The sequence below is a fragment of the Pezoporus occidentalis genome, unplaced genomic scaffold, assembly GCF_034315485.1.
Source record: "Pezoporus occidentalis ecotype Australia unplaced genomic scaffold, CSIRO_AGI_Poc_V1 ctg239, whole genome shotgun sequence".
NCBI lineage: Eukaryota > Metazoa > Chordata > Aves > Psittaciformes > Psittacidae > Pezoporus > Pezoporus occidentalis.
Window position 1 is genome coordinate 179,063 of NW_026914275.1, and position 12,377 is coordinate 191,439.

General features: G+C 44.1%; 1 protein-coding gene across 2 annotated transcripts in view; it reads right to left on the reverse strand.

The window, feature by feature from the left end:
- The window catches only part of GPC1 (glypican 1), a 199,506-nt gene that overhangs the window by 155,393 nt on the left and 31,736 nt on the right, over positions 1–12,377 (reverse strand). The window lies entirely within an intron of this gene.

The window sequence follows — 12,377 nt, forward strand, 5'->3', positions numbered from 1 at the left end:
CCATCAGGTTGAACACTGTCCTCCTGCTTAGCTCTGTTCATTCCTCAGTTGTTCTTCTGGAAGGAGAATGAGTCTAGTGGAGACCACCAGGATGTGTCTTTACACAGACAGGTATCTCTGACAGGCTGATTCCCCAAAAAACCTCAAAAACTAAAGCTCCCCCCTCATGACAACTGAAGCACCCCAAGCACAGGATTTAAAGACATTGCTAAAAGAAACCCAAACAACTAGAACATTTTATACATAAATTTTGTATGTGCCCTCCAGAGTTTAATGCTTTGGGTTGTATCTCTTACCTCTTTATCACAAAGGGATTATGTTTTCTCTAGTGTGAGGTTGTGAGGCTTTTTTTTAACTAGAGTCAAACTTCTCACAAAGTCCCACTCTTGGCAACTAAATGTTCCCTATCATCAGACTTATGGTCAATCATGGAATGGTTTGGGTTGGAAGGGACCTTAAAGCTCACCCAGTTCCAAACCCCTGCCATGGACAGTGACACCTTCCACTAGACCAGGTTGCTCCACACCCTGTCCAACCTGGCCTTGGTGAAACCTCATGAGTTTTAATGCTGGAATCTATGTACAGCAGCAGAGCACAAACATTTCCCATTCAGACCCCAGCCACAGCATAGCTATGACAAGACTATCAGTTGCACAGTTAAGCACATCTGGACTGCTCTTCATGCCCTGCGAAGAGTTCCATCCTCCAGGCTTACTGATAACTGTTGCTTTACGTAAACTCCAACAGCTTTTCTCAACTCCTCTTTACTTTGACAAGGAGGGCCTCCTTCACATAATGAATTTTGCCTACTAACAGTATGTCCACACTAGGAAATAACAACTCACAACCTCTCCAAAACAAAATAAGTTTCAATTGAATCTGAGGTGGTATCTTTTGGTATCACCTAAACCAGAAATCTGAACAGAAAAGGAGAGAAAGCATAACAAATCATTAAGCAAGTTGAAATAAACGCTCTTGATGAAAACCTTTGCCAAAATAAAAAGACAGCCTCCTTCAGCAGATCCACAGACACATTGCTAAACTGAATTTACTTCCATTCTCCCAGAAAGTGTTTCCAAATGCATTCCTAGGCTGTGCAGAGAGGAACTTCTGATTTAAATGTGAAGCCACTATGGTGCCTATACCCTTAAGCTCTCCTAGAGCCTGGGAGAAACCATAAGGCAGAGCCCTGTGGTTGGACAGTCCCACAGGTAGTGTCTGTTTAGCTGTTGTATTGATGCATTTAAGAAGATAGCTTAAAGTCAAAAAGGTACAAGCCATGTTCCAGGGGGACAGATTTCCACCTAGTAGCAGCAAGTCATTTGAGATTTTCAAAACATAACTTAATCTGTGTTAAGACAGAAAGTAAGAGCTAAATCCTAACTATTTAATCACAAAACCTTCCCCTACAGAGTCTTGTCTGTGCTTCACTTCTGTAAAGTGAGAGAAAACCATTTCTTGACCCCAGAGTTCAGTTTTCAGTTAAATTCTGTGTCAATACGTGATGGGCTCAGAGAAGTACTCCAGCAGATATATACCTAGCACCTGAATGCAAACAGCTGCTGCAAATCCAGACCCCTCTATGTGTCTAAGCATCAGCTGCCATCTCCAAGGCCTTCGCATCATGACCCTGATCTAGTTCACAAACAAGAAGGAAAATCACTGTGGCAGACTGAAACTCAGTATCTTCCTGAAGCACTTCATGAGTAAGCACTAAACACACACTGGAACCAAGCTGCCACAAGAGAAACCCTACAGCCTGTTTGCATAGCCACACAGTCTAGAGAAAATGTTCATGGCCTTGCATCACAACGAGGACATAAACCGGCTCCCCATCACTGCACTGCATCTGGTCATCACTGTTAGTGCTGTCTTTCCCTGTTTGTACATGCCAGTTTCTCATGAAATCCCCTTCTCCTTCCTTCAGTGACACCAACCAAACCCTTGAGAACCTTGCCTAAAGGGTTTTCTCCCCAGCACCCTGCACACCCATGCTGCTCACATCTGGCACCTCTCCATCCCTAGAGCCTTCCTCAAGGCTGCCCACCCTGCCTGCAGCTGGCAGGACCCAGCCGATTCACAGGGACTGACTGAAGCTGGGGGCAACCACCACATATTTCTTCAGTAACAGATGCACAAGTGACTCCAGAGGTACTATGGGAGAAGAAGTGGCAGTGGTATGACTCTGTATCACGGAATACACTCAACTGGTGCAAGAGCAACCACAGAAAGCCAACAGCTCAGTGATCTTTAAGTTAACAAGTTGCAGGCTACCATAACACAATAGAAAATAACAGCAGTGGAGTGACCCATACCCACTCCAGATCTCTCCCTCAACACAGACACCTGATTACAAGCATGTTTAAACACAAAGTCGAGACCTGCACAGTTTCCTGTAATCTTCTATTTCAAGCTGAGTATCAATGAGGCAGCAAATTTTAACAGGAAGAGATTATTTTCCCCTGGTATCATCTATCCTGACACTATAATGTAAGCACTTAAAATGTTACTGCAAACTCTACAATCCCTGCTACAAAAGGTTGAGGGAAAACATTGTTCACTGGGCTGGGCAGAGTATATACATAATTTTGTTTGCAAAAGCTCTTAACAACTGAACTTTGAAAGCTGTTGGACTGCTGCAAATAAGACTACATGAGAGTATATTTGAAACTAGTGACATGCACAGGACCACAACACAGCTTCTCTTCCCAGGTATCCTGAGAGATATCAAGCACCCACTGTCTGTCCTCTACCTTAAGAGGAGTTGTGGGCATTCAGCGTGCCTCAGGATTAATCCTTGGGAACAGCAACTCTCCAAATGCACAGCAAAGATTGACATTGTTGAAGGCAATTGGGTAAATTCTACTGGCTTAGATGGCCACATCTGTATCTCATTAAAAATACATAAATAGCTTAACTAGCAAGATATATCCAAACCAGTTTTGTCCCCAAGGACCGGACAAGAAATTAAACAAGACATATGTTTGTCACAGAACCATAGGATGGTTTGTGTTGGAAGAGACTTTAAAGCTCATTCAGTTCCACCCCCCTTCCACGGACAGAGACACCTTCCACTAGAGCAGATTGCTCTAAGCCCCTGTGTCCAACCTGGCCCTGAACACTGCCAGGGATGGGGCAGCCACAGCTTCTCTGGGCACCCTGTGCCAGTGCCTCAGAACCCTCATAGGGAAGAACTTCTGCCTAATGTCTAATCTGAACCTCCGTTCTGTCAGTTTAAAGCCATTCCCCCCTCTCCTGTCACTACTTGCTCATTGGAAGGTACTCAGAAACCACAGTGACAGCAATATCAAAACCTGAACAGAAGTGAACGGAACATCTCCAGAGAGCATTAAAGCATAGCCTATGCCCAATGTAAAAATAAAGAAATAATAGCTCTACTGATGACATGCAGCAGGAATTGAATGAAAGATCAATTCTTCTTTCAAACAACGAAACTAGGAAATCCCTCAATTCTGCAACCTGTGCCTTAGGCAGTGACACATTTCTACAATACACTGACTTACTGCACACATTGCCCTGATAAATGCCAGGGTTTGACCTCTTGATCCCTTGACTTTCAGGACTTCTGAAAGCCATAACCAGTGGTTATAGTCAGGGAAGCGGCTGTCCCTTGGGATCTCTGCACCAAAACGTCAGCTCCCAGCATTTCACTGTACGAATCTGCCATTCACAGAAAGGATGAGTTATACTGACAGCTACTACTTTAGCACCCACAGGCATCAGCAAGAAGCACAGAAGCAGCTGGGTCAAAAGGAGCAAACACATTACAGGAGTTTGCATGAAAGCCAAGAACATAAAAAAAGGCCACTGCATTGCTCACAGGGGTTTAACTGCTAAATGACTGATTAAACAACCATGCAAGACAACAGAAAAGGCCATCCCTTTTAAAGTATCTTGGTCGACATCACTGTGCAGAAAACACAGTCAAATGCATAGGCTAGATGACGGATCAAAGTCTCAGCCCGATGAACAGCACTGAGGTTAAGCAAGGCCCAACAGAACTGATGTGCTTATAAAGGGCAGAGGATGAGAGGGAAGGGAACAAAATACCAAGAAACAGCAATCATCCCAAAAAAAGACTTGCAAAGCATTTTAAAGAATTCTGATTGCTTAGAATGAAAAACATACTGCATCTAAAAATCGTAACATTGGCACTAAGTGAAACATAACTAAATGCAGGGATATACTATGGGGAGAGGTATCATTAGCAGACTGATGGAAAACTACAAACTTCATGGTCATAGGTCTTCCTTAAAGTCTAAAACTGGAGCTATACATTAAGCTAAGTACAATTAAGAACACTGCTTATTCTGATTTATCTTAAGAGAAAGTACTTGTGGACCAGGAGGAGGAGGTAGACCCACAGCTATTGCCCATGGATCTGGGATGTGTGAAGAAACCAGGAAGTGTGGGAGGAAAACCCTACAGTGACACGAACCCCATCATTTTTACAGCAACTAAATATCAGAGATTTAGTGGAGTTGTACATTTCCACTTAGAGAGTTGGATGGTGTGGATGGCTGGTGAAAAACGTTCTCCTATTAGTAACTGGGTACTTCCATCCTCTACAAGAAATGTCAGAGGTCCTCAATTGTGAGCTTGCACCCACACCACTCTCACACAGGCATCTGGTACATCAAACAAAATATACTGCAGTACAGGATGTGTCTGAATTGAGTGATATGGATGGTTCTACTGGAATCAGGAGCTTTTGCTAGTGACTGCCATATGTTTTATCAATTTTGAATTTGCTGATTTGGCATGGTCTGCTAACACTTGAGCATCTGTTGGTCTGCAGAAGAATTGCTCACGATAGGACTTGTAGTAATACTGAGGACATTGACTGAAGTGTACAGGAACCTCCCACTTTATACCCAAGGATATAAAAAGCAGTGTTCATCAGGCTCCTTCGCAAAAGTTAGGAGCACCACGACAATAAATCCAAGCGCCAGTCCCAGTGACTGCAGAGCTCTCTGCAGCACATCCCCTCCAAGGCATCCATCATCACGCTGTGGGGAAACAGCAAGGCAGAAGCTATTCTTCTCTTGAGACAAAAATGCCTAACATATCCCAAACTCTTCCATGCAAAACAGTGAACTATTACACAGCAGTGACTGACTGCAGATGAGCTCTTACACCTTATATGGGAAAAAAGGTTGTTCCACACTCAAGTATCAGGTTTTTCTTATTAATTTGCACTACAGAAATATACAGAAACCCTGAGTTATCTGTGTGAGCGCTTTGCTGTACTAGGCATTTTACACCTACATTGTAAGAGTTGGTCTCTGAAGGCAGAAGCTGGTTTTAGGGCATTCCCCAAGAACAGGGAGATAAAACGAGCAAACATTGTCTTTTTTGCAGTAGGAGGCACAGGTATTCCCCTAAACAAGCAGCATCGAGACAGGTAAGGCCATGCAGCCTCTAACAGCAGGGCACTGGCACAGCTACAGAGCCTCCAGCAGTTGAGTGAGAATCTCTTTTCAGCTCTGAACAGGGACAGGAACAAATGCCACATTTCTGGGTGCTGGCTATATAATGTGCACTTGGGCCAACATCCCCTGCGACACTCCAGGCCTTGGGAAAAGTGGCTGGAAAGCTGTACGATGGAAAAGGATTTGGGGGTGCTGACTGATGGCTGCTTAACATGAGCCAGCTTGTGGTCAGGCAGCCAAGAAGCCAACAGCATCCTGGCCTGTATCAGCACCAGTGTGGCCAACAGGGCCAGGGCAGTGATCATCCCACTGTACCCAGCAATGGTGAGGCTGCACCTCGAATCCTGTGTTCAGCTCTGGGCCCCTCACTACAGGAGAGACACTGAGGTGCTTGAGCGGGGCCAGAGAAGGGCAGTGGAGCTGGTGCAGGGCCTGGAGCACAAGTGTGATGGGGAACGGCTGAGGGGGTGGGGTGGGTTTAGTTTGGAGAGGAGAAGGCTCAGGGGGCACCTGATCTCTCCCTACAACTGCCTGACAGGAGGATGCAGGCAGGGGGTAGCTGGGCTCTTCACCCAGGGAACAAGGGATAGAGCAAGAAGAAGCAGCCTCAAGCTGCACCAGGGGAGGTTTAGACTGGATATCAGGAACAACATCTTCCCTGAAAGGGCAGTCAGGCACTGGAACAGGCTGCCCAGGGCAGTGGTGGAGTCACTGTCACTGGAAGTATTCACAAACTGTGTAGATGAGGCCCCCAGTGACATGGTTTAGTGGTGGCCTTGGCAGTGCTGGGGAACAGTTGGACTTGATGATCTTAAAGGTCTTTTCCAACCTAGGTGATTCTATGATTCTGTAACCTGTAGCACAATGCTGCACTGAGCAGCGGTTATGTGGCCCAGAGGATGCGTTCAAGGGTTTAAAATCCTACCTTTGGAAATGTCAGATGTCCTACAAGGGAGGAAAAAGAATAGAGGGAAGAGGTCTGGGGACAGCCAGGACCACTGCTTGCAGCAGCTTCCTGCAGCCGAATTAGATTAAGCAGCATGTGAGCTCATAGTGGCAGTCACCCTTGAGGAGCCCTGTGTGAGGCACACACTATCAAGTAAAGGAGAACAGCAATGACAACTAGAAAGAAAAATGGGGAGTGATAAGAGAATCTAACAGCAGCTCCACCAACTGCCTGAGGACACACTGGGAAATTTAATGTATTAAAATAACACTTTTAAATAATGGCCTAGCTAATTGATGCTAAATTGCAGCTGAATGCCTGCAGAAGTCCTTATGACTCCTGCACTAATACCAATTCAGTGCATCAGGATTAACATATTCTAATACCTGCCAAAGGAATTAATGAGTATTGGTACTTTAAAGCCTTTAAAGTGATGGTTTGAAATAGTTTAGCTTTCTTATCCTCCGTCCCCTTCCTCTCAGCTCTCATGAAAAGCTCATTTGGAAAACTTCTTAAAAACACAGGTGTTTTCACAAATCTCATCCATTTGAATGATGCTCTCATTAAGCTGCTTGTTACATCTCAACACTGGAGGAACACTTCAGCTCTTGCAACCACCAGTAGAAGAGGCGGACCTGGTGTGAAACCAGTGCTCTGTTTTAAGAAAACATGCCCAAAAAGGAGATAAAGGTATGATCACACTTCGCCACCACCTATAAACATGAACAAAGCCTAAGGTATTACCTACTGGCCGAGCTACGATTACAGTAGTAAAACCCCAAAGCTTCACTCCTCTGTTCTCATACAACTAGGGCTGGATGCTCCAGGCCATCTAGGAAACTCCACCAGTCCTCCCCTTCCCCTGGTGACAGGCCCCACGTGCCATGTAAGCTCACGTAGCTTGGAGGCAGCAAAAGCAACTGCACAGCAGTTTTGACAGCCTGGCCAAAGGAATTGCTTCACACCGCTCCTGACCACAGCACCTTCCAGAGCAGTCAATATTTCAGCTCTGAAAGCCACATGCTGTGCTGCAGGTGTTAACTCACAGGCGCTCTGCTGTTATCAGTCTCAAGTGTTGTTTTTCAAGCAGCGACACCCAAGGAGTTCTATCTAAACTCTTATTAAAATTTAACAGGATTTGGTGCCTTTCAGAAGTGAAGTCTCCAGCTCAAATAGTCAATGTTTTGATTTTCATAGATCACATTGCTTTCCTCACAGCACCACATTCTAGCAGAGTAATCCAGGAGCTGAAAATCAGCCTTTTATACCTTCTGCCATTCATCACCTTTCGCATTCTTTCTTCTGTTAACTGCTAAAGATGGTTTCTTGTTCCATCTTGTGTGTGTTTATTTTGTGTCAGGGATATCCTGCCCTCAGAGCCTCCCTTTTCCTCCAGCGAGCTTCCCAATATCAAAACAGTATTGGAGGAAGCTCAGGAGGAAGAGGACAAATCATTACTGAATGGAAAGCCTTGACTTACAAGATCATATTTAGGGTCGATAAATATTTACCAAATAAAAAAATATATCCAATAAATACCCTGTTTAGGAGAGCTGTGCAGGCAGGAACATTCAGGATTTGACAGTATCAAACTCATTACAGCCAAGATCAAGAGTCTTGTTGACCTTGACTTGGGGTTAGATACTGAAAGTATCACCTTCTCATGGGTTCAGGGGTTGAGCAAGCAACGGCTAAAGGGTGCATTAGGATATAAAATATATATATGTGTGGGTATATATATCCATACATATACGAATATGGACAGATACAGATATATACACACATCTCCAGCATATATATATATATGTTGGATATTTTAAAAAAACCAACAACACATAAAAAACATCCCACACCAACCACAAAACATCCTTCCTGGGCCCAATCAAACTCCCTCTCCAATTCAGATGTACCCTGTTTAGGAGTCCCGTCGGCCAGCCATGGTGATACGGCAAGGGCAGATGCAATTGGTATCAATGTGGAAAACAGGAAAGGGCTGGGACGTGTCCACTAATGGCAATGCTGACATTTAAAGGCTGTTCCACAGCCTGATATAAGGCAGAGAGGTTAATCTTCTCTATAACTAAGCCAGAGAAGATGTAAAACAACAGTAATATTGCAGTCCCAACAAGACCTTGAATTCTCATAGAATGTGGTCCATCAGGCAGGCTCTTGCTTTATAACCAAGGAGCAGCAGGCCAAATTTCAGCTCTGCCACCAGCTAAATAAGTCATCTGTGAAAGTGTCCCCTCACCCATTTATAACTCCTTCCACTGGTGTGTTATGCTTCAATATAATTTTAATAGAAACACCAACATTTGCCCAGTAAATAACATGCCTACTACTGCAGTGTAGGAGAGTAGAGGAAGGTATTAAAAGTGGGTGACAAATTATGTCACCAAATAGACATGGCATAAACACAGAAATTATGGCATGAGGCACTGTAAAGCTGGGGGAGTTTTACTGTAGTGGGGGAACTTTAACTCAGCAGTGGCTGTCCTGCTTGTAAGTAATGTGCTATTGTCAAAACCATGGCAATAAAAATCCCAAACCCAGAACACTTCTTAACACCCACAGTCACCACATTTCTGACCTGCCTTTTTCTGCATATACACAGATACGTTTTACCATTATAGAAAACAGTAGTTAAAAACTCATGAGAAACTAATAAATGAAAGTGATACTGAAAGATACATCAAACAAGACTGAAGAGTATAAAGAATCACACAAAGCATTCGTGCTGCAGAGTACTGAAAGGCAGGGAGCCACCCAAGTGTTGTGTTAAGGTTTATGGTGTTGCTGTAGATCTGGAGTTTGGGACAGTGCGGAGCTCAATCACTCCAAAAGCAAGACGGTGACCTCCAGTGTGCAGGACTACCTACCCATGCTAAAGAATGGTGCAAGCAGGGCAAGGCACCCTCCCTTCCACGGCAGCATGTAGATGCCAGGGAGGTGGCTGTGTCACTAGTCCACTGGGCAACTCCAAGAGTTCAAGATTAAAATTTAGCTATATTTTAAAAAAAATCAACCAATTCAGAAGCCTTGAGCTTTGGTTCTTTCTTTCTAGAATGCTGTTGCAGCCAGATTTATACCCAAAATATTACAACAAAATACAATTAATTAGGAACAGGAAACTGCACCAAAGCTTTCAAAATTGTTCTCTCTCAGACCATTTTGTTTCCTTCCTCCTGTGGAGATGATTATTTAGTCATTATAAAGCACTTCTGTGAAATATATGCACAACAATTGAGTCCCTTCCATTTCAACCAGTGTAAGAGAGTAATGAATATTAGCTAAGTAATACATTAGAACCAGGATCCTAAAAGCCAGCCATGAGCAGACTGAAACACTGCACCCTAAAAAAAACCTGTAGCTGCTCTACTGGCAGCAGATACCACTGCCCCATAAATCGCAACAGATGCATCTTAATGCCAGGAAAAGCTGGGGCAGCTGCAGCAAACATGAAGATGATGGAAACAAAGTGGCACACCATACACGTTCACATGTATTTGTGGTGTTTGCCAGTCCCCCGGTTTCTCAACAGGCCCAAAAGCCAAGTTCTGGCACTAACTTCAAGAAGTCAATACTGAAGATTGAGTGTTACACAGGCAGGAGCACAACCCATGTCCTCCTATCTATTCTGTGAGCTAAATGCAGATCAAAGGAAAGAAAAACAAAAACTCTTTCTAGAAAAACCCCAAGCCGATTAAGGACTTTGAGGAGACAAAGGAAGAATCATAGAATAACAGAATGATTTGGGTTGGAAGAGACCTGAAAGCTCATCTAGTTCCACCCCCTGCCATAGGCAGGGACATCTAGGACCTAGGAGGCAGACCAAGCACACAGGTGGTTTCTGGGCTGCAAGTGCATATTTTCGGGTTATGTTGAACTGCTCATCACCCAGCACCCCCAAGTCCTTCTCCTCAGGGCTGCTCTCCATCCACTCTTCACCCAGCCTGCGTTTGTGCTTGGAAAGGATTCCACCCTTCCAGTATAAAGACAGAAACACAGCAAGCCCTGATAGATGTGCTTGCTCCGAGCACTTTTGGTCTGGTTGCACCGAAGTGGCAGGAATGTGGGGTGTTGCTGAGCTGCAGTTCCCAAAGCCCTGCACAGGGAACTCCATTGTTCAGAAGTCTGAAGCATTTGGGTAAGAAATGAAAGAAACTCAAACACCCAGTGGAATTGATTTGTGATTAAAGGAAGGATTAAAAGCTGAATCGGGGGCAATCAATAACCCTGCTAAATGCTTGGTGCAAGATTTCCTGCTCCAGCCAAACTCGCTTTTCTTTGCTTTGAGAGCACTGTCCTTATCAGTGGAAAGATGATCCTTTGTAGATAACTGATGTCTTTGTTTTCACACACACACAGCATTCCTCAGCACTGCTGCACTACAGCATAGTGTCTGCAACACCACTGCCAACCAGGGGACAAAAACACTGCAGGATCTTTTATTTCCCAGTAGTATCCCTATGCCTTATTCCCCTGCCCTGAAAAACAACCTCACCCTCAAATAGCATCCCCAACCCCCCTATACCCTTAGAAACACCTAACACATAGATTTACTCCTAGGAACAGGGGAGCTCCACTGCCCTAGGCTCAGCTTTCTTCTCTTCTTCCATAGACTGGGCTGAATCTATGCAGCATGTTTATAGGCAGTGATGTGGGATGTGGCTAGCCCCACCATTATTTTTAACTTACCAGAATCCATAACAGCAGCAGTTAGTTCCCATTAAGCAAGAGATTTGCATGCTTACACTTCACAGCAATTTTATTTCTTCTCCTGCAATGAAGTATTTTTATTAGCCAGATGGATCATGAAATTATTACAAAACCTGGCATGTAAACTCTCTAAAAGCACCTAAAGTAATTAATACTGATTTATAAACACTCAGGATTAGAGAACAAATACTTAATTCCTCCTCTAATCCCTCAACCAGAACTGCTTTGTTTTCAACATACAGGAAAATAGATTAACTGGATTGAAGTTAACAGCATTTGAAGGACAACTGATCAGTCATGCGCAGCACCATGATATGCAATACACTGTCACCACCCATTTACTGTAACCTGTGGGATTAGGGCAAATTCAAGAGACTGACATTTTCCCGTTCCACTTCCAGCTTTCCCCATAAAGTCACAGACACTGACATCAAAGATCTCAGACCTTTAAAGAGGATCAAACTGGGTGCCTTATAAACTTACAGAACAGCACATTACACCAGGGTTAAGTGCCAAAACTGATATCACCTACATATTACTTGTTGAGTTTCACGAGAAATGATTTCTATTTCCTGAAAAAACGCTTTATGACTCAGGGCAAGTCACAGCTTGGCATTTCTGTGTCACATCATCCCTACCCAGCAGGTAAGGCCTGGACTGCCCTTCTCAGTGCAGCACCGCTCACTTTGAACCAGGCCACCGTGTGCTGCTGTAATACAAACAGTTTATAATACTACAAGACAACATCTGGTACTATTAACCTCTGTTTCAAGGTATGTCCCAGCATGAAGTGCACTGCTTGGGGTGTTAAAAGGAAATTGCTGCAATTTTCTGAAAAGCTCCTAGGTACAACTTATTGAGCCCAAACTATTTTATCTTCTGCTCTCCTAGTTGGTGGTGCTCCTCTGTTCCTGCCAGTTACATGACAGCTTTGAAATCAAACTCTTCTGTATAAAGAGAAGCCTTATTTGCTTCAGTGCTGTTGGTTTGGGTTTTTTTTTGATTAAAGATGCCATCAAGGACAAAAAGAGTCTGTCTAAAACCTGATTTCAGGCAAAGCACAAGAACTGCCACCCTGTTGCATGATCACACAAGCATGGAGTGATCACCACAAGCAGGTGTATGGTTGAAGCCAGCCATGCAAACCCTGCAGAAGGCAGGCTGGTAAGCTGAAGGCAGGAGCTCACTAACACATTAGATCCAACTGCAAGGAACCAGGAGGAAAGAAGAGGAAAAGTTATATAAAACCAGTGAACGCA